The 21514-nt window shown below is 42.3% G+C and overlaps 1 protein-coding gene across 7 annotated transcripts in view; it reads left to right on the top strand.

Moving 5' to 3' along the window:
• Positions 1-21514, top strand: part of LOC125392825 (beta-1,3-galactosyltransferase 5) — a 580132-nt gene that overhangs the window by 516178 nt on the left and 42440 nt on the right. For 4 of the 7 annotated variants that reach the window (XM_087898750.1, XM_087898745.1, XM_087898747.1 and 1 more), the window contains exon 1: positions 20211-20646. The exons of 1 other annotated variant lie outside the window; for it this stretch is intronic. The gene's annotated coding sequence lies outside the window, so the exon portion shown is untranslated. Of the gene's footprint in view, positions 1-20210; positions 20647-21514 lie in introns of those variants that run through there. 2 more of the 7 variants (XM_087898729.1, XM_087898735.1) reach the window with 1 other exon arrangement.

Raw genomic sequence — 21514 nt, 5'->3', positions numbered from 1 at the left:
AGATTGTTTTCTAGGGTTTTCCATCTCAGAGTTATTATCAAAACATCTCAATCTAACCTGAAGTCATCCTAAGGCTTTGTTTCAGCTATGATTAAATGGAAACCTGTGAATCTTCAGTCTTTCAACACCAAGATTAAAAGAATTTCAGCCATCCTGGTTCCTGGACTAAAATCTTTTCTTTAATCATTACCTTGAATTGTGATCCCTGAAGTTCCTGAAGTGAAACCCCTCAGCTTTTCTAGAGGATTCACTCTATCTGTTAGTCCTCAATCAATCTCTTCTTTAGTAATCAATGTCAATCAATAGAAAAGGTATAGCCATGAATCTTTTAGGCCATGAAAGAGAGAGTTAGTAACCCATTCGAATGTGAATGCAACAGGATCTTCACACCAGGGTGGGGAAAGCGTAACATGTGGCAACACATATGCTTATAAGGAAAGCATTGGGATTCACGGTAGAGTTAATTCATCTTGTCAAATAAGTTTTACAGGAAATGTTATATATAGATCCATTCATAATAATATTCATAATGCCTGAATCTCTTAGATATAAAATAGCAAAATGTGACACAAGACTGAATTCTAAGAGAAAGACAATCCGATCGCAAAAGCAATTTTAAGTTAGTGTAAGTAAGGGCAGTAAATAGATGATACAGTTGAGTCTGAGGTTTGGGGTAGTGGGATGACAGGACTACGTATGTGGGGTTGGACTAGTCAAAGTCCAGTGCGTTACAGCGTGTATTTCCATAAGGATGAAAAGTAACTCCTGTGTTGTGGAAAGCACATGATATCCACCTGGGACTGTGGGTAACAGGGCTAATGCCATTCTAAGTATGATTTAGGTTCTGGCATCACAATCCAGAAGGCCCTTAGGAGGAGGTGTGGGATCAGGAGTTAGTGTATCTGGGTGATACCAGTCTGCAGGGGTAGTAATATTTAGTGACCAAGTCTGTGAGAATGAAAGCACAACCTCTTTCCAAAAGCACCACGTCTTTTGATTTTCATTTTGAAGTCAAGACATATTTTTTTAAATATATAGGTTGGTTAAATCTAGCAACTTCCATGATCCAGCATCTCTTAGCAGCTATTGTTCATTCACCAACAATCTAAAAATTTAAAAGTCAACACAATGGCATACAGGATCCAGACTCCCGTGTATTTCCCATCTCTCTGTTTTTTTCTATTATTTTACTTCTCTCTTTCAAGACTTTATTAATATATATTTTTTAAACTTTTTTTTGCTATGACTTTCTATACCCTTTCTCTTTTCTCTCCAAAGTCTATGCACATTTTCAAGCACACATTAACCCATATAGCAGTTTGTTTCATCTGGATCTGTCTTTATTTCAGACCTGTGATGTTTTCTGTCTGCATGAATGAAACAAACTGCTGTACAGAGGTCATGGCATGCTGGTGGCTGGCTCCTCCCCCCTCAGTTGTCTGGGAGCCTACTCTCATGGAGTAGATACTCGGAGAGCCACATTTACTGCCCCACCTCTGGGAAGATTTTGGGTCCATGCTGCCACCAAGTAGCACGCTTTCTGTTGCTCATAAATCCCATTTAAGTGTTTGGTAGCAGAGCCTATTAAAAGAGTTTTACCTTAGTTTTCTGCTAGTGCCGAGCCTACCTGTGTTTTTGTGTATTTAGAACCTTCAGTGTTAAAGCTTTCTCAGGGTTTTATGTGGATATAGATGTTGGAGTTTGGGTACCATTTGTAGACTTTCTCCGTGTGCCTTCAGTCATCTCTGTCCCACCAATCAACTCCCAAATTATCATACTGAGACTTATTATTAATTATAAATGCTCAGCCAATGGCTTAGGCTTGTTACTAACTAGCTCTTACAGTCTAATCCATATTTCTTTTTTTTAAAAAAAGATACAAGCTATCTTTTTTCATTTTGCATAACAATCCCAGCACCCATGCCCTCCCCTCCTCCCGTTCCCTCCACATATCCCAAGGTATATTGCTTTGGGGAAGGTGCAAGTCCCTCCCTACTACATCTAGGCTGAGCAAGGTATCCATCCAAAGAGAACAGGTTCCAAAAAGGTCAGTACAAGCAGTAGGGATAAAACCTGGTGGCACTGCCATTGGCCCCACAGACTGTCCCTGCCAGACAACTGTCACTCACATTCAGAGGAGCTGGTTTGGACCTATGCTGTTTCTTCCGTGTGCGGCTGGAGCTGTTGAGCTCCCATTAGCTCAGGTAAACTGTTTCAGTGGATGCACCCACCATGGTCTTGACCTCTTCTCTCATAATCTCACTCCTCTCACCTTCAAGTGTGCTTCAGGAGCTCAGCCCCATGCTCCACTGCAGGCCTCGGCCTGTTTCCATCAGTTGTTGGATGAAGGTTCTATGGTGACATTTAAGATAGTCATCGGTCTGACTACAGGGCAAGGCCAGTTTGGGCACTCTCTCTATTGCTTAAGGTCTTTGCTGGGGTCGTCCTTGTAGATTCCTGGGAATTTCTCTAGAGCTAGGTTTCTTGTCAGCCCCATCATGGCTCCCTCAATCAAGATATCTCTTTCCTTGCTCTCATATCTGTTCTTCCTCCATCTTTACTATGCCGGTTTCCTTTTTTAAAAAAATTAAATTTAAAAAGTCATTTTTATTAAGAAAAGGAAAGGGGGCACACAGATATATCTGAAAGAAACATGGTGAGAGAGAGCATGGGGTAATCGTGTCTACACTTTAAAGGTATAGGAGTTTATGTAGCTATACCGGGCATACATAGAGGGTGCATGGCCATGCTGCGCATGCGCATAGATAACCTGGGCATGAGGCTCCGAGGTGACCAGGGAATTTGCCTGAATGCTGATGGTGCATGCGCAGCTGAGGGACCTTAGAAATGCTAACGCCTAGGGGGACAAAGCATTTTGCCTCAATGCTGATGGCTGTGATGGAAATGGGATCAGAAACTCCTAGGCCCTAGCTGTGTGACACCTCCTTGTATTTATCCTCAATCCTCAAAACCCTACCTAAATTGACATTATTATTATCAATTAGACAGTACAGTTTAGGAAGAAATCGTTTGACTAATCCACAGGTAAAAATGCCCAGTGGAGCGGGACGTTTCCACACGATAAACACACTACATTATAGGCAGTGGGGATCTCCATGCACCTCTTCACACTACGACCAGACCAGACAAAGATGGCAGAGGTAACATGTAAAGGCACAGCAGAGACAAGAGACGTTCTGAAGTCTGTGGTCCTTGTCTATCTGAGATTCACCCATCAGGGTTTCACCTCCTGGTGGGCTGACTCTCCACACTTCAACTGCCTCCTGCTGCTGCTCTCACAGGGCCACTGGCGCTGTGGCTTCCTTTCTGCGTTTTTCACAGGGGTCCCACTGACCAGGGTATAAAGTCAGAAATGAAGGGGAATGAGCCTGTCCTCTGACCCAGAGTGGTAGAGAAGATATAAAATGCTGTCCCTGGTACCGGCTGAATGAAGGCTGCCGCAGCTGGTTTGTTTCAAGTCCACACACATGTAAGAATGAGAGCTTCTAACTTGTAAACAGAGAGCAGTGAATCAAGTCCTTCTGAGCCAGAAGGCTGGAGTTCTCCATTGCCTCTCATTCTGGGCTAAACTGTCCCTGTGTGAATCCTGGTCCTGACAGGGAAGGCTGTTAACTGACACTCTGGTCTTCTTTTTGCTACTCTGTGTTCCTGAGGGAAAAAAAAGGTTACCATGTAAGTGTGCATACATACATATGTCCGTGTGTGTGTGTGTGTGTGTGTGTGTGTGCTTGTGCATGTATTTGGACACATGTCCAGGGGTTGTGGCAAACTTTTGTGTTGTTTTTTGGGAGCTAAGCTACCCTCCTTAATTTTTGAGAGAGTCTCTCGCTGGTCTGAAGCTTGCCAAGCAGGATGGGCTGTTCAGCCAGTGAAAGATCCACCTGTCTGGGCAACTCCCACCCAAGCAGTGGTGTCACAAGCCTGCATTTACCACATTCAGCTTTTAAAATAAAATAGGAGCTCTGGGGTTCAGACTCAAGTCCTCATCCTTATAAAGGAGATCAGTGTATGAAGCCATCAAAGAACTGGTACACTTCAGACAAGTGTCTCCTAGCGCAAATGGCTGCAGGTTTCTTTTTTCCTAGCTGTTTTCAGAATCACCAAAAGTCTCCTTATCTCTCTGAAGATAGATTTGATTTCCATGTGTCACCAGCTCACCCACCGCTAGCAGGAAGCTTTTCTGATAAGAATGACAAGTGTCTCTGAAGAAAGAGTTTCTGAGAGGGTGGCAGATGTCCTAGGGGAGGCTGAGATAAGGATGTGACTTTTAACTTGAAAGCTAACTTGACAGGTGCCAGACTGCTATATCATCAAAGAAATAGCTTGTTACATTGGAATGATGCTTCTTCCTGCTTCCTTCTTAATTAATCCAGCTATAGGCTGTTCAACTGTGCTTCTAGATGGTACTTTAGAAAGTCCAGGCAGGTTAAGTGATGTCTCAGAGATTAAGAGAACTGGTTGCTCTTTCAGAGGTCCTGTGTTCAATTACCAGCAACCACATGGTGGCTCACAACCATCTATAATGAGATTTGGTACCCTCTTCTGCCATGCAGGTATACATGCAGGCAGAACACATAATAAATAAGTAAATCTAAAAATTTTAAAAAAAACATAAAAGTCCAGGCATCCTTGAATCTGATTGACAGCTAGAGCTCTCCTCTCTCCAAGCTCTGGTTCTCTGTATGCGCATGTACCATTGTTAGTGTCAGAGAGAAAGATAGTTCTCATTGTGCGTGTGTGTGTATGTGTGTACATTGGTATGCATGCTTGACTAGTGGCTAGGTGCATGTTTACATGTGTGTGTGTTCTCTAGCTCATACGTGCTCATGTATGTAGAGGCCAGAGGGATGTTGATGTTGGATGCCTTCCTCAGTTACTTTCCATCTTATTTTGTGAGAGAACGTCTCTCAGTGAACCTGGCTCATCATGTGGGTGAGACAGGCCAGCCAACGAGCTTCAGGGATCGGCCTATCTGTGGCTCCCAAGTGCCATGACACCCAGGTTTTAGATGGACGCTGAGGATCCGAACTTGATACCTCATGCTTACACATAGCAAGTGCTTTCCCCACTAAACCAATTTCCCGGCCCTGGTCCACATTGTTTCCATCCTCTTCTCTGAAAGAGATACAGAAAGGACTGATGGGTAGTGTCCTCTGTTTGCTTGTGCATGGGAAGAGAGCTCCTGTGGTCGTCCTTCCCCCAAATTGTCCGTTTGTGTCATCTTTTGATGCGGGAGAATTGTCTGTATTCTGTCAATCATATTTTAATAAAACGCTGATTGGCCCATTAGGTCAGGCTTCTTATTAGCTCTTATAACTTATGTTACCCCATTATCCTTATCTACAAACCCCACGCCTCCCAAGCTCCACAGGCTCGGGACAATCTCTGCAAGCCTGGTTTGCTCTTTTCTGAGTTGTTTTTAAATTTCCCTTGTAAGTGCGGTGCTTTAGTGGCGTGAATCAGAACGACTCGGTCACGTGGAGGCATACGCAGCTTCCGGGTTGCTCTTTTCTACCCCTGGATTCTGGGTTTCTGGTTCCGTGTATGGAATTGATTTAATTAAACTTTCTTTCTTGAGCAACTTATATTTCCTAGTTTTTAACAAATACTAAGGCAGACACTGAAACAGGACCCGTTTAAGTCACCTTTGCAGTGGTTCTAGTCGCAACCTGGCAACAGCGCCGCCAACTAGACAAGAGGTAATATGGCAGTTTTTGTTTCCACCGCCAATTTTACTGTTTTCTTTATTAATACAATGGATTATGTCATGCAAGGTTTATATGACTATGGGAATATATTAATTTACTTGTTACTAGGTTTCAGTTTTCTTTTCAATATTTTATCATTAAGAAAGATACGATTTTTACGGACTAATATTGAACAACTAGTTGAAAGGATTAAAATTATAGAAAATCAGGGGCTATCTGAACAAGTGGATACTATGATAGACAAAATTGACTCCATGTCCAAGGGTACTAGGAAGTTACCTGAAAGGGTACAGGCTGTTGAATTTGACGTTCAGACGTTACCACAAAGTTTTGATAAGGTAACAGATAGAATGTACCTCCAGAATGGGAACCAAAAAACTGATACCTTAGTGAAATTCCTAGAAACACGGGTAGGTCAGGAGATTCAGGATTTAAGGGATACAATGATAAAAAAATTAGAAATGATTGAAGAAATTATTGGAGCTGGTGAACAGAGTAAGAAGGCACAAGGACAGGATACAATGCCACCACCAGCTGTTAGAACTGGCTTACCCAGGGTTCTAACGACATACCCTGTAATTTATTCTGAGAAAGTGTCAACTTATAAAGGCTCAAAGGGAGTTAAAGAAGCTAGATGGACACCAATAGCATTGAATGATTTAAAAGAAATTAAGCAAGCTGTCGTTAATTTTGGCTTGCACTCTGCATTTGTTAAGGAAATAATAAGGACTTGGGCTTCTAATGTCAGAGCTACCCCCATGATTTCTCTCAGCTAGTGTCTGCAGTTTTAGATGATGGACCTTCCTTGATGTTTGGAATTTATTTCAGAGAAGAGTCCAAACATATGGAACAGCAAGGAAGAGCAAAAGGTGTGGAGGTTTCCCAAGATCAAATTCTTGGTGTAGGAACATATGCTGATCCACAGGTCCAAGCTCTTTATGATGAAGAAGTGTTGTCCTTATGTCACAAAGCAGCCTTGAATGCTTTGAATAGAATACAAGATCCAGCAAAAAGGGTCGAATCATATACCAGGGTTAGGCAGGGACAGAGATAACTCTTTACTGACTTTGTGCAAAGATTAATTAAGACTCTGGACATAGGGGTAACAGACCCAGAAGCTAGACGAATACTTCTTGAATCTCTAGCTTTTGAAAATGCAAATACAGAATGTAAAAAGATAATTGGGCCTTTAAGATCTAGATCAGCACCAATGGAAGAATGGATACAGCATACAGTGAATGTTGAGATGTTTAGCTATATTGATGAATCCTGGGTAGGAGAAGCGATTTCCAAAGCTATGAGGAGACATCAAACTACCAGGTGTTTTAATTGTGGTAAATTAGGACATCTGAAAAGGGATTGCAGGCAAAGAAATTCTAGGAATAATATCTCCTCTGGGAATGACAAAAGTAGGAGACCTCAGCCATGAGGCTTGAAAGCTAAGGAATGGACTGGATCCAGCCGTCAAAGCCACGGTTTTAGGCTCATGTGGTCAGAAAAAGAGAGATATAAAGTAAAGAGAGATTCAGAGACAAAGAAAACCTCTAAATATTTTACAGTGTGTTAAAAATATATGCAGGCTAAAAGTTAAAGTTCTTAAAGTAAAAAAAAAAAGGAAGGAAGAAAGTAGTTGGGTGTGGTGGCACACACCTTTAATCCCAATGCCTGGGAGGCAGAGGTAGATTGACCTCTGTGACTTCAAGGGGCAGAGGTAGATTGACCTCTGTGAGTTCAAGGTGTGGTAGCACACGCCTTTAATCCCAGCACTGGGGAAGCAGAGACAGACAGATCTCTGTGAGTTCAAGGACAGCCTGGTCTACAGAGTTATTCCAGGACAAAGATATATACAGAGAACCTGTCTCAAAAAGCAAAAAGTAAAAGTAAAAATAAAAGAAATAGAGGTTGAAATAAAGCTGTATAAAGATGGAAAATAAACAGAGAATCTTGAAACTGTATGCTATTATTCTCTCTTTGAATTGTTTGAATGCTGAGGAAGGAGCAACAGCTACTAAAAGACTTTTGTTTATAAATGCTGCTGAACTAACCCAAGATAGGTATTTTGAAAATACCTTGGCTTCAAAACTGAAGTCAAAAGGTATGTTACTTTGGAGAAGAGATTTTGCTTTTGTTTCCACAGAAAATGAGAGGTTGTGGATTCATTCTGAGTTAAGAAAAATCCAGTATGATCAAGGAAAGCCACCTGAGAAATCTCCGACAGGAACAGATGGCCCAGATGTCTGAGTTCTTCATCCAGAACAGGTTCAAGACTGCTGCCTGAGATGATCAAGACTCACAGGATATTCCAGTCAGGACTTGATGATAATTCTAAATTTTCTTTAGGTCCCCATAAGATTATCAGCGCCCCCTACCAGCAGGAAGTAGCCTGAAATACTACGACCACATTCCCAAAAAATGGACTATGGGTATTTTCATTTGTTTAAAAAAAGAAAAAGAGGGAAATGATGCAGGAGAATTGTCTGTATTCTGTCAATCATATTTTAATAAAACGCTGAATTTCATAAAAAACATCACATCAATAGTAAAGTCTTAAAGAAAGAGTTTTCCATTACATGGCAACAAGCTAAGGACATTATAAAGAGATGTCCTACTTGTTCTTTCTATAATCAAACACTGTTGCCTGCAGGGAGTAACCCAAAGGGTACTCAAAGGAATGAAATCTGGCAGATGGATGTGTTCCACTTTATGGAATTTGGTAAATTAAAATATGTACACCAAACCATAGACACGTATTCAGGTTTTCAATGGGCAACTGCCCTGAGCTCAGAAAAGGCTGATTCGGTAATCGCACATTTATTGGAAGTTATGGCCATCATGGGTATACCTGCACAAATAAAGACAGACAATGGTCCAGCATATGTATCTAAGAAAATGAAACGCTTCTTTGCTTATTATAATATAAAACACGTTACAGGTATACCAAATAATCCTACAGGTCAGGCAGTTATAGAAAGATCAAATCGTACTATAAAGGATATGCTAAACAAACAGAAAGGGAAGAAAGATACCCCCAGAAATAGATTGCATAATGCTTTATTAACCTTGAATTTTCTTAATAAGAGCTAATAAGTAGCCTGACCTAATGGGCCAATCAGTTTTATAATCTTATGGAGTCCTGTGTGTGATTTTTCGTTGGGAGTTGCTGGCTGTGGGGTACCGGGCGGGACAGAAACCCCAACAAGCCGGCCCTCATGTTACAATCTTTGTCTTGAACAACTTTCTGAACAAAAGACCCTTTGTTCCAAAAGCAAGAGATGAAACAATGAGCGCTGAAGATGACAGTCGGAGCGGACAGTGCATGGCATGCTCGCGACATTCTGGCCTCTGTGATCGTTCTACTCAACTGCTTATTTTTAAATGCATTCGGTACTCCATTGCTTTGCCTGTCCTTGTACCACACAACTAAGTGCTCACACAGTCCTTTCTGTTCCTGCTGCTGTGATAAAATATCCAGAGAAAAGCGACTAAATGGAGAGACGGATTATTTGACTTACAGTTCCAAGTCATAGTTTATCATCAAAGTGATTGAGGATGTGATGTGACTAGCTGCTTCAAGTTCCTGCTGAGGCAACAAGTTAGGAACCAGGTGTCTTCAGCTGTTGTCACCAACCTGTCAGCTTATCAGTTAAAGCCTGTGGAACCATTGAGGCCCCATCATGACTGCCTGGGAGGGGCTAACTCCTGGTCTCATCAAGTGGACTTCCCTGTAGAGATGGACTATGACTGAGAATTGTAAGCCCAATAAACCATTCCATCCTAGGTTGATTTTGTCAAGGTACTTTACTGCAGAAAAAGGAAATAAAAAAGAGACACTAAATGTTAAATGAATAGCATATTTAAATACAAACTGGACTATGTCCTGATGTTCCATATTTGTTAGTGTATATTAGTTACCCTTTTGTCCCTATGACAAGTGTCTGAGGGAAACTAGTTGTAAGGAGGTAGAGTTATCCTCTGAGGTGAATCAGGGCACATGTGGCAGGACCTCATGCAAAGACTTTTCAGCTCATGGCAGCAGGAACCTGGATGTAGAGCAAGTAGCCAGAGACAATGGCTGGAGAGATGGCTTGAGTATACCTTTGTTAGGGTTTCTATTGCTGAAAAAAAAAAACCAACATGACCAAGAAGCAAGCTGGGGAGAAAGGGTTTATTAAGCTTACAGTTCCATACTGTTCATTTTTTGAAGGAAGTCAGGACAAGACTTAAAACAATACAGGAACCTGGAGGCAGGAACTGATGCAGAGGTCGTGGAGAGGTGCTGCCTGCTTACCGACTTGCTTGCTCTGCTTATGCAATCCAGGACCCCCAGTCCAGGAATGGCACCACCCACATTGGGCTGGGCCCTCCCCCATACAACCACTTAATAAGAAAAATGTTTTATAGCTGGATCTCATGAAAACATTTCTTCAGCTGAGGTTCTTTCCTCCTTGATGGCTGTAGCTTGTGTCAAGTTGACACTCAAAACCAGTCAGTATAGTAGATAAAATGCTTGCTCCACAGCACAAGGACTGGGTCTAGATTCTCGGTGCTGAGCCATGGAGGTGATAGTCTGTAATAGTGGTGCTGTAGGGGTGCAAACAGGAGGATTTGGAACTTGCTGGCTACCCAGTCTAGCCAAAATTGTGAGCTTCAGGTTCAATGAGAGACCCTGTCTTTTAAAATAAGGTAGAGAGAGGGTGAGGAAGATAGCTAACATTGAATTCTGGCATGTGTATACATGCATATATGGATGGGTACACATGTGCACAGATGTGTGTAACACACACACATTATCTTCTAGGAATCTTGACAGAGTTCATTTTCTCTGCCAGCTAAAGAAGGAAAATGCAAAAAATAAAAAATTCTTAAGCACAACAAGGATCAGCAAGTAAAAAAAGATTTTAGAACAAACTAAGACAAGCTTTTGCAGAGAAAGACCCTCTGTGAAGCAGAGGAAGAACTTGGAAATCCCAAATCTGGTTTCTTTTTGCTTTAATTAATGACTGGTCAATTTGAACAAAGACAGGGAGTTTGCTAGGGCCAAGCTACAGGCCTTAGAAAAACTTAACAAAGCAGATGGTAGAGTATTTCAAATCCAGTCAGAGGAGTTTAAAGGCGAATCAATTTCAGCATTGTATTATAAGGTTGGAGAGGAACAGCCTGAGGTTTTCAAATAACCAACCCTAATTTATCCAGTATCTTTACAGGAATTATAAAATGATAGAGTCTCTGAAAGAGCTGATTAGACTCCTGTAGCAATGTTAAATTTAGGGAGATTCAAGGGAGTGATGCTCTCATATGGCATGCATTCACCATTTGTGAAGCAAATGTTAAACTCATGGACAACTTGTAGCAGAATTATCCCTAAAGATTGGAGAGACTTGCTTGTTGGAGAAGGGAGGCCACTTGTTGATTCTTGGCTACCCAGCTAGCTAAGACCCAAAATAATCACACAGAAACTGTATTAACTAAATCACTGCTTAGCCCATTAGCTCTAGCTTCTTATTGACTAACTCTTACATATTAATTTTTTTTTCTTTTTTTTTCTTACATATTAATTTAACCCATTTTTATTATCTGTGTCTCGCCAGATGAATATGGTTTACTGGCTAAAGTTTCAGCATGTCTGACTCTGGTGGTGGCTCCATGGCTTCTCTCTGACTCTACCCTTCTTTCTCCCAGCATACAGCCTAGCTTTCCCTGCCTAGTTCTGTTCTTCCCTGACATAGGCTCAATGCAGTTACTTATTCACTAACCAATAAAAGCAACACATAGACAGAAGGACCTCCCACACCACTTGCTTACAGTAGTCTTGGAGCTTGGTTCATTATTACAATAGAGGACCTGGTTGAAAGAAGAGGCTAAGATCATTGAACAACAGAGTAGAGCTAAAGGTATGGAAATCTCCCAAGATCAACTTCTTAGAGAAGGAGATTATATTAATATAGAAAGGTAATCCCTGCATGATGGCCACATCCTGACTCTATGCCGTGCAGCAGCTTTGAATGCTTGGGACAGTACTGAAGTAGGAAAGAAGATTGAGTCATTTGCCAAAGTCATACAGGGTCCAAAAGAAACCTTTATGGATTTCTTACAAAAATTAACATCATTAGTAAGTAGAATAATACCAAATTCAGAAACTAGGCAAATAATAATTAAATATCTGACTTTTGAAAATGCTAATTCTCAATGCAAAAGGATAATTAGACGTTTGAAGGCAAGATCAGTGCCCTTGGAGGAATGGATCAGAAATACAATCATTATTGAATCTCATGACCATGATGTTGCTTGGATAGGAGAGGTGATTTTCAGAGGTTTGGGGAAAAATTGAAATGTCAAGTGGTTCAATTGTGCAAACAAGATCACTTAAAAGAAGCTGTAAATAGGTCATTCCTAAAAGCAATGTTTTTTCTAAGTATAATACAAGCACAACACCCCCTCCCTTCTAGAATACGCAGAATGTGTGGCAAAGCAAATAATGAACTAATGAATGTAGTTCAAGAAGTGACATTCAAGGTATCCCCTTGCCACTGGGAAACTCTTTGAGGGACCTCTCACAGGTCCTAATATCAAATCTATTTCTGTCATTTCCAGTCATTATGGAGGAAACTCCTTCCCAGAGCAATGAAAAAACCTAAGGCCTATTGTAAGAAAACTCACTGTTCTGGATGATAAAACAGTTATAGAAAAGAGAAGAGAAAATTCAGGAAAAACCATAAAGTCATTATTTTGACAAACTTCTATAAATAAACATGGACCAAAATTAAAAATATAAATAAATGACATTATCATCGAAGGTTTGGTAGACATAGGTGGATGTATATAATAAATGCATCAGACATACAAACTAGCCTTTTTAGGAGGTAAATGTTCACATTTTAGGGATTGGAACTTTATTTCTGGTAAAACAGAATGTGAGATGGGTCAAATATATAAGACCAGAAGGACAAAGAGGAAAATCAAAGCCATATGTGGCTGACATGAATTTGTGGGGATGTGATTTGTAACAGCAATAGAATACTCAGATTAATATTCTTCCAATCTCAGAAACAAATCATATATTAAATATGTTTCTGGGAGCAATATTAAAAAGTATTATAAAAAAGCAATCACTAAACATTCAGATTGTACAAGAACAGGGCATGGAAGCTGCTGATCTTTCAAATTCACCAACAGCCCCACCTTTAAAATGGTTGACAGACAAACCTGTATGGGCTGTGCAATGTCCTTTAACAGCAGAGAAACTGTGTGCCTTAGAACAGCTGGTACAGGAGCAATTAGATTCTCAGCGTATTGAAGAATCAATCAGCCCTTGCACGTCTTCTGCATTTGTTGTTAAAAAGAAATCTGGAGGATGGGGAATGTTAACAGATCTAAGAGCTGTTAATAAGGTGACTCAGCCAATGGACTCTCCACCGTTTGGCATTCCTTTGACTTCTTTATTACCTAAAGGATGGCCTCTTACACCTATTGATTTAAAAATTATTTCTTCACTATACCTTTACAAGAAAAGGACAGAGAAAAATTTGCCTTGACATTGTCTGCTTATAGTAATTAGCATCCTCTTAAGAGACCAGTAGAATATTTTCCCAAAGGGAATATTAAATAGCTCTACCCTGTACCAATATTATATAAGTCAGCCCTTGGAAATAATACATAAGCAGTTTCCTTAATCTATAGTTTACCATTATATGGATGATATGTTACTTGATGACTCAAATGTAGATACTTTAGAAAGAATGTTTGAAGAAGTAAGGAAAAATTTTCCTTGGTGGGGATTACAAATTGCTTCTGAAAAATTTAAAGAAGAGATTCTATTAATTATTTAGGTTAAAAATATAAATTTTCTTCAGAAAATTAGACCCCAAATTGTTTAAAATAGGAGAGATAGATCACTGACTCTTAGTGACTTTCAAAGATTTCTAGAAGACATTTCCTATCTAAGGCCCACTATTGGAATAGAAAAAAAATAAACTGAATAATTTGTTCAAAGCCTTAGAAGATGAAAAGGACTTAAATAGTCTCAGGAAATTATCAGATAAAGATTTGGTAGCAGAGAAATTACAGAATGCATATGTGAATTGTGTGAATCCAAAACCTAGCTGCATTCTGGTCATATTACTCTTGAAGCATTCCTCTACAGGAGTTTTAATGAAGAGGGAAGGTAGCATCTCAGAATGAATCTTTTTACTACATACACTGAGTAAAAACTTAAAAAAAAAGTTAATCCTAAAAGAAAAAAATGAAACTTCATCAATTAGCAGGAATAAACTCAGAAGTTGTAGGACTTTTTAATAGTGATGAACTCGGCAAACTATGAGAAGAACGTGAACCCTGAGAAGGAGCTTATGGTAATTTTTGAGGGAGATTAGCAATAAATGTCCCCAAAGCAAAAAAGAATTCTACTTATAAAGAGAACTAATTATATACTTCCTCACATTATACAGGAAACACCAATATCCGGAGTCCCTACATTCTATACTGACGCAAATAAATTAAAAAAGGCAGGATACAAGTTAGAAAATGTGAGTAAAGTAAACTTAAGCCCTTATGAATCTGTCCAAAAGTCAGAATTAAATGCTATTCTCATAATATTAATGGATTTTACAGAACTTTTCAGCATAGTTACTGACTCACACTATGCATTGTTTTGCATATTGACACTGCTGAATTTATACCACATGATACAGAATCCACTTTATTTTTTATTCAGTTACAAGAAATAATCAGGAATAGTAATTATCCCATATACATAACACACATCCGATCCCTATAGGTCTGCCAGGTTCTCTAGCAAAAGGTAGTGCGGAAACTGATCAACTATTGATTGGGAAGTGCTGGAGGCATCAGAATTTCATAAAAATCACGTTAATAACACAGGTTTAAAAAAAGCTTTTCAGTCACGTGACAACAAACCAAGGAAATTATAAGGAAATGTACTACTTGTACATACAACAAAACACCGCTGCCTGCAGGAAGTTACTCAAAGGGTACTCAAGGGAATGAAATCTGGCAGATGAATGTGTTCCATTTTGTAGAGTTTGGAAAACTAAAATATGTATACCACAACATTTGTACTTATTCAGGTTTTAAATTGATTCGATAATCACACATTTGCTAGAAGTTTTGACCATTATGGATATACCTGTACAAATAAGACACATAATGCAAAAATTAAACATTTAAAGTATATAGGTTGGTTTAGCTTAGCAGCCTGTACAATGAAATGTCTATCTGTACTTAACTCCTTCACGGTCAAAGAATTCAAAGAAAATACAATAATATACATAATCCAGACTTTTTGTGTATATTCCATCTTTATGTAACTTATTTTTCTTTACTCTTTTAATCTATGACTGTCTGTACTCTGTCTCCTTAAAGAGTTTATTTTTTAAAACAATTTACTTTGTTTTATAACTCTCTATGTTCTTTTTTCCTCTCTCTCTCAAGCCTATGTACATTTATTCAAAACTGTGACCCATTTAGAGGTCTTTTATATCTGAATTTGTTTTTATTGCATAGGTATCTGTAATTGTTTTTCTGACCAGGAGCACCATTTTTGTTAAATGATAAGCAGGTGTGACTAGACCAACTAGGCCCTGCCTACTTGCTCTGCCCAGTCCAACATGGCGAAGGCATGTTCACTGCCTCTGAGACTGCAGGTGGGAACTGTCCTCACCACCTCCACTCTGGGAAGCACCAGCAACATATAAACCCTTTTTATCTGAGTAAAAGTTAAATCTGCCATGCAATGCTCTGCATGACCTGGAAATACCTCTTTGTATGGTTATGGGAATTCACTATGCTCTCCTGCCAGTGCTTGGCCAATCACTTAAGAGTATTGCTAGCTAGCTCTTACATCTTAAATTAACCCATTTCTATTATTTTATATTTTACCACAAGGCTCGTGGTTTACCATTAAGGTTCTGGAGTGTCTGTCTCCTGCAGTGGCTACATGGTGTCTCTTTGGCTCCGCCTACTCTCTCCTCCTCTATCTGCTTGGAATTCCCACCTTGCCCTATTCTGTGCTGTAATAGGCCCAAAGCAGCTTCTTTATTAACCAATGGTATTCACAGCATACAGAGGGGAATCACACATCAGAGAATTTCTCTGAAATTATCAAATGCAAATGGACTATACATTGCTGATGTACATATTGCCTGTATATATTGAATATAGTTCTTCTTATATTAGTTGTACCCTTCTTTCTTTATTTTAGACAAAAAAAGGAAAAATGTACTGATATTTTGTTTGTGTTTTCACAGATAAAGTTTTCCTGAAGATCAGAGTGCAGAGCTAAGCCATTGGAGACCTGGGAGTGTTGGCATACACCTTTAAGCCCAGGACTCAGGAGACAGAGCAGAAGGATCTCTGTTAGTTCAAGGCTACCCTGGCTACATGAAATTTAGTCTGCATAAAAGAGTAACAGAGCTCACACAAAGAGGATCCCAGCACTTGGGATCCCACACCTTTCTTCCTAGCACTAGGGAGGAGGAGACAGGAGTGATATGGCTGGGCAGAGAGAGAAATATAAGGCAGGAGGAGCCAAGCTCAGTGCAGTTGAGGACAGGATCACCCTTCGGTCTGAGCGTTGGTAGAGGTAAAAGCTATCTCTAGTGGTGGCCCACACTACTTCTCTGATCTCTCAGCTTTCACTCTCTAATATCTGACTCTGGGTTTTATCATTAAGACCAATTAGACTTCATGTTACAATTTTGGGTAAGAGGGGGAAGGAAGAAGCTGCATATGTCAATTTTATTATCTATCAGAGACCCCCCTTCCTATATGCTGCCTATTAGGACTCTCCCTTAACTGCTACACACACACACACATACACACACACATTCACACACACACACACACACACACACACACACACACACAGACACTTTCCAGGACACACCACCAGTCATCCATTTCCTTCAACCGTGTTTCATCTCCCATCAGCGCCATCAAGTACAAATCCACCAAGGGACCACTTATGAAGTCAGAGTCCCTGGGATTCAATTGCTTCACCAACAAGTCTTTAAGACATGAACTCTGGCTGGGCACTCCACATCCAGAGCCCCATCCTCTCCTTATGATAGCAGGACTGGTAGGTTCTGCACTTCAGAGGTAAACAAAGGCCTCCAAAGGCCCCCATCACCTGGTCACTGAGATCCAGTTGCTTACAGGAACGAGGGCTACTCACATGCCAGCACATATGATATGACTGGCCCCAGCCTTGCCTCGGGCGATAGGGACAGGTTGCAACCAATGTGGGCCAGGGAAAAAGCATTAAACCCTATTCTATTCTGCCACCCACTGAGGGCTCCCATCCAGGTAAGAAAAGGACAGCCTGGCACGCATAGGCAGAGGGTATCTCCTGTGGAACAGGAATGCAGATCACAAGGGCCCTGGGGTAGTGGCCTCACTGTACTTCCCATGCTCACTCTCTGAGCTGCAACCAATTTATCCTCCAACTCTCTGTCCCAGTGACCCTTCTCGTGATCCACTAGACAGTTGTGTTTAATGGATCAGAAAACTGCTGTAAGTCTGAAAAGCCTTCCCAGCAGAGTCATTGTGATTAGGAGAGTGGCTTCTCGGGGAGAACCATTTTCCAGGCCTCATGGAACCTCACGGAAAGTCTCTGGATCCCTCAGCCAGAGGCTGCCCCTACCCAGGTTCTTGACTCAGGAGCTGGGTCTATCTTACTGGCAATGGCTTGAGGCTCTCTGAAAATAGTAAGAGACAGACAAGCTACAGTTCCTCTGTGTCCCTGACCAAGCCAGGTCAGCAGTGGCAGAAGACATTGGTCTGTTCCTGTCAGGCTACCCACACTGTGGAAGAAGGCACCCCTTTCTCCTCCCCCAGCTGCCATCCACAGACACAAGACAACATCACTCCTCATCTCATTGACTGGTCCTGTGGTGATATTTTGTTTGTGCTGTAACAAATATGGTTTACCTGAAGATCAGAGTCAGAGCTAGCCACGCTAGTTCACCATAGAAGCCAAGCAGTGGTGGCACACGCCTTCACTCCCAGCACACAGGAGAAGAGGCAGACAGATCTCTGTAAGTTCAAAGCCACCCTGGGCTGTATGAGACTGAATCCGTGTAAAAGTGACACAGAGCCCGGCAGTGATGGCTCACACATTTCATCCTAGCCATAGAAAAATGGAGATAGGAAGGGATACGACTGGGTGGAGAGAGGAATATAGGGCTGGAGGGTACAGGAGCTCAGGATTCAGTCTGAGGTTTCATAGAGATGGCTTTCATTCTGAGACAGGAACTCAGCCCATTTGGTCTGAGAATTTCTTAGAGGCAAGAACTAGTGACTATTGCTCTGCTTCTCTGGTCTTTCAGGTTTCACAGCCTAATATCTGACTCTGGGTTTTTATTTAATAAGACTAATTAGGATTTTGTTACATGGTCCAGCATGTATTGCTTGTTCCTCTGCCACATGCCAGGCTGGGTCCTTTACTCCCGGAGAAGTAGCTCTCAACTGTAGACAACTTTTCTTTCCATGGCAAATTTGCCAGTCCAGAGATATTACTGTTGTGTGTGTGTGTGTGTGTGTGTGTGTGTGGGCGCGCGCACACGCGTGCGCGCACACACTCATGTACACAGTCCTGGCAGGAGTGGATGGGTACCAGGGATATTGCTAAACACCTTATCACAACAAAGAATGGTCAGACCCAACAACAATCACTACAGCTGAGGTAGGGTGTGTTGCTTTAGGGTCACCGTGGCACTCGAAAGGTGAATGCTTTGACTGACAGTCTCTGATACTAGGCTCTGGAGATTGTTTGTGTGTAGCCTGGGCACACAGAAAGAGGTATAGTTTACATAGCTCACAGATAACAGAATAACCATCATGACAAACAGCACAGCTTACAGCCTGGAATGGTGTCAGAACTTTTAGAGTCTGAACTTTGGTAAGGAGTCACCTACCATTTTAACTTATACCTTCAAGGCCCAAGGCCCAGCCTACCTCATTTCCCACTGGGCTTTCTTGTGACCAGCCTTGTAAACACATGAACCTTCCTCTCCTGATGTCTGCTCTTAGCTCATTTCCCACACAGACTCCCAGGCAGGTGTTTTCCCATTGCAGGACTGAGTTTGGCCAGCTCCTTCCTGGAATGCTCTCCCCTTATGCTTCCCCTGCATCTTCATCATCCAGGTCACAACCACAACTCTTCCCAGCAAAGAATTTCTCCCCTGCATTCTAGGCTACACCCTAGGAGGGGATCCCCAGTGCTTTCACCCCAGGCCAGAGAGAATCTCAGCAAAGTGAAGTCTAATGTAATGTCACAACTGAACTCACACATTTGTAAGCTAAGCAAATACAGAAACAAAGAAATGAAACACTGCTTTCTCTAGTCACACCTCCGAGTTGATGGAGGTCAGTGAACTGTCGGAACCAAGGTGACCTTGGCTGAGAAACTATGAGAGCAGAGGAGCTGCTCTGAGGTCAGGGAGAGACAGCATGGAGAGGTCAGGTGTGGAGGGTAGTGAACACAGTCCTGCTCTCTGTGGGTGGTCCAGCCCCTGGCTCCAGGAGGCTCTGTACAACCTGGTTCTGCTTGTGCATCAGGGCCTGGTTACCCCAGGAAGCTGAGCTTCTGCTTGAAGCCCTGCACAGAATAGCGTGGGAGTTTAATAACTGAGATGATGGCGGTGCTGCACTCAACTCCTTTCCTCTCCCACAGAGACTGCAAACCCCACAACCCACAGGTCCCCTCTCTCATGTCTGAAAGGATTTCACGACAGTCTGGCCGTGAACTCCAGTTGTCCTAAAATTTTGCCCAGGTCCCTAGCCCAGGAGCACGTTTGTCTTTCTGTAAAAACAATGTCATAATAACTGTAGGCAAACAAGGTCTTGCATTGTCTGAGACCACCAAGCACAGGATTTTAAGGGAAAAAAAGTGAGACCCACTTGCTAGGGTTGGGAGCTGTGCACTGGGCATCTTCAGAGCTTCCCAAAGATTTTCACTGTGTGATTCAGGTTAAACACTGATTTAGAGCAGTGTTCAATTGACAAAAATGCTGTGCAGTTTTGTTTACAAGAGCACATAAATAAATGGACACGTTTCAGCCCAGAGAAGGGTCTGGTGTCTTCTGCCACCCCAACTAGCTTCTTTCCCTCTGTTCCTTCAATACATTTGCATTCTGTTTCCACTTGGCCTGCACCGGCCTCTTAACTTTCCTGTGCCTCAATTTCTGCATCTGCAAAATGGGAAAAATGAATCGTGCCTTAATCACTGCCCCAGGGCTTAGGACGCAGGCGCATTTCCCCATGAGGTTCTTTAACCTTGCAGGAATGTTTCCTGTGAGAATCATCTCCCGCCCTCTCCCTTCTTCCCCTCTATCTTTCTCCTCCTCCTCTCCTTCCTCCCCCTCCTCCTTCTCCTGCCCCTCCTCCCTTCCTCCCTCCCTTTCTCCCTACCTCCCTCTCTCCCTCCCTCTTTGAGGGAGCATCGTGGTCTTTGGAGACCTCGGTGTCTGTGAACTCGGCACCCCGAAACTTGGCTTGCACCGGAGTAATTTCAAAGTTAACTTCGAGACTGTCCCCTGGGAAGGCCAGAGCACAGAGCCAGCAGCGTCTCTGCAGAGGATCTGCGCAATTGCTGGTGTCAGGGAAGATGCTCTGGCCAGCGCACTCTGGAGGCGGGACCTTCGCAGACAGTTAGGCTGCTTGTCAACAGAGCAGCTAGCAGGTCTGTGGTCCTGGGGCCCAGGCACTGATCTGAGCTGTGGACCCTGAGAGTCAAGTGCGCCTCCTCCCTCCACTGCGCACCTATCACAGTCCCTGAGCGCATTGCCCTGCGCTCCGCCCACCTGCAAATGCCTGCCCAGTCAGCGACCGCCCTGGCCTGGACAGCGCCTGCGGGCCCCCTGAGCCAGGGCACTACCCCTGCCTCAGCTCCAGCCTGAAGAAGGTAAGGGAATCCCGGGACCCCAGGGCCAGGGGACCGCAGGGCATGCTGTCATTTATGTGTTCCTTCTTCCTGTAAAATTAAGGCAGAGATGTCACGGAGCTTGTGCGAGCCTGGGTTCACTGACAGAGTCTTGTATACACATGCTGAAGGAAGTTGTGTTTCTGGGTGGGTAACAACACACACACATACATGAGGGCTACACACCATATGAACACAGCGCATGATTCAAAAGAACAGCCCGAGCTAGAGCAAATAACATCAATCAAACCAAATTCTAAAACCAACTCGGAAGCATCCTGCCGCAGCAGCTCCTGCAGTGTGTGGGCCCAGGGTTGAGAACAAGAAAAGAAAAAGCCATCTCCTCAGCCAGGGGTTGACTTCCCAGCGACTGTTCTTCTTGTCATTCTAAATCCCAGGAGTGCCTTGTGCTTGATAATCAGCATTTTCTTTTGGGGGGTGTTGGGTGGGGTGGGGTAGGTGAAAGCTGTGATATGATGATGATGGTGGTGGTGGTGATGATGATGGTGACGATGACAACGACAAGTGTGTGCCTGTCTGCATCCATCAAGGGTAAACACAGAAAATACAGCGTTTGAGGAACTCCTCTGCCCCCTCATCCTGTTTCAGTTCACAGGTTTCTAATTTTAGGGGACAGAGTCAGCTTTCAAATAATGGAAACTGAATTAGAAGAAAGCTGCGATAGATTTTGTTTTCACTTTTCTATTTGCTCAATCAACTTAAAAAACATTGTGTGTGTGTGTGTGTATGTGTGTGTGTGTGTGTGTGTGTGTGTGTGTGTGTGTGTGTGTTTATAGCATTGCTCTGGGTTTGTTTCTCCTTCATTTACTATTCCTGTCCTGGGTCAAGG

Source organism: Myodes glareolus, chromosome 2, assembly GCF_982192425.1.
Source record: "Myodes glareolus chromosome 2, mMyoGla1.1, whole genome shotgun sequence".
Lineage (NCBI taxonomy): Eukaryota > Metazoa > Chordata > Mammalia > Rodentia > Cricetidae > Myodes > Myodes glareolus.
Note: the sequence above shows the minus strand (reverse complement) of the source record. Positions and strands in the feature narration are given on the sequence as shown.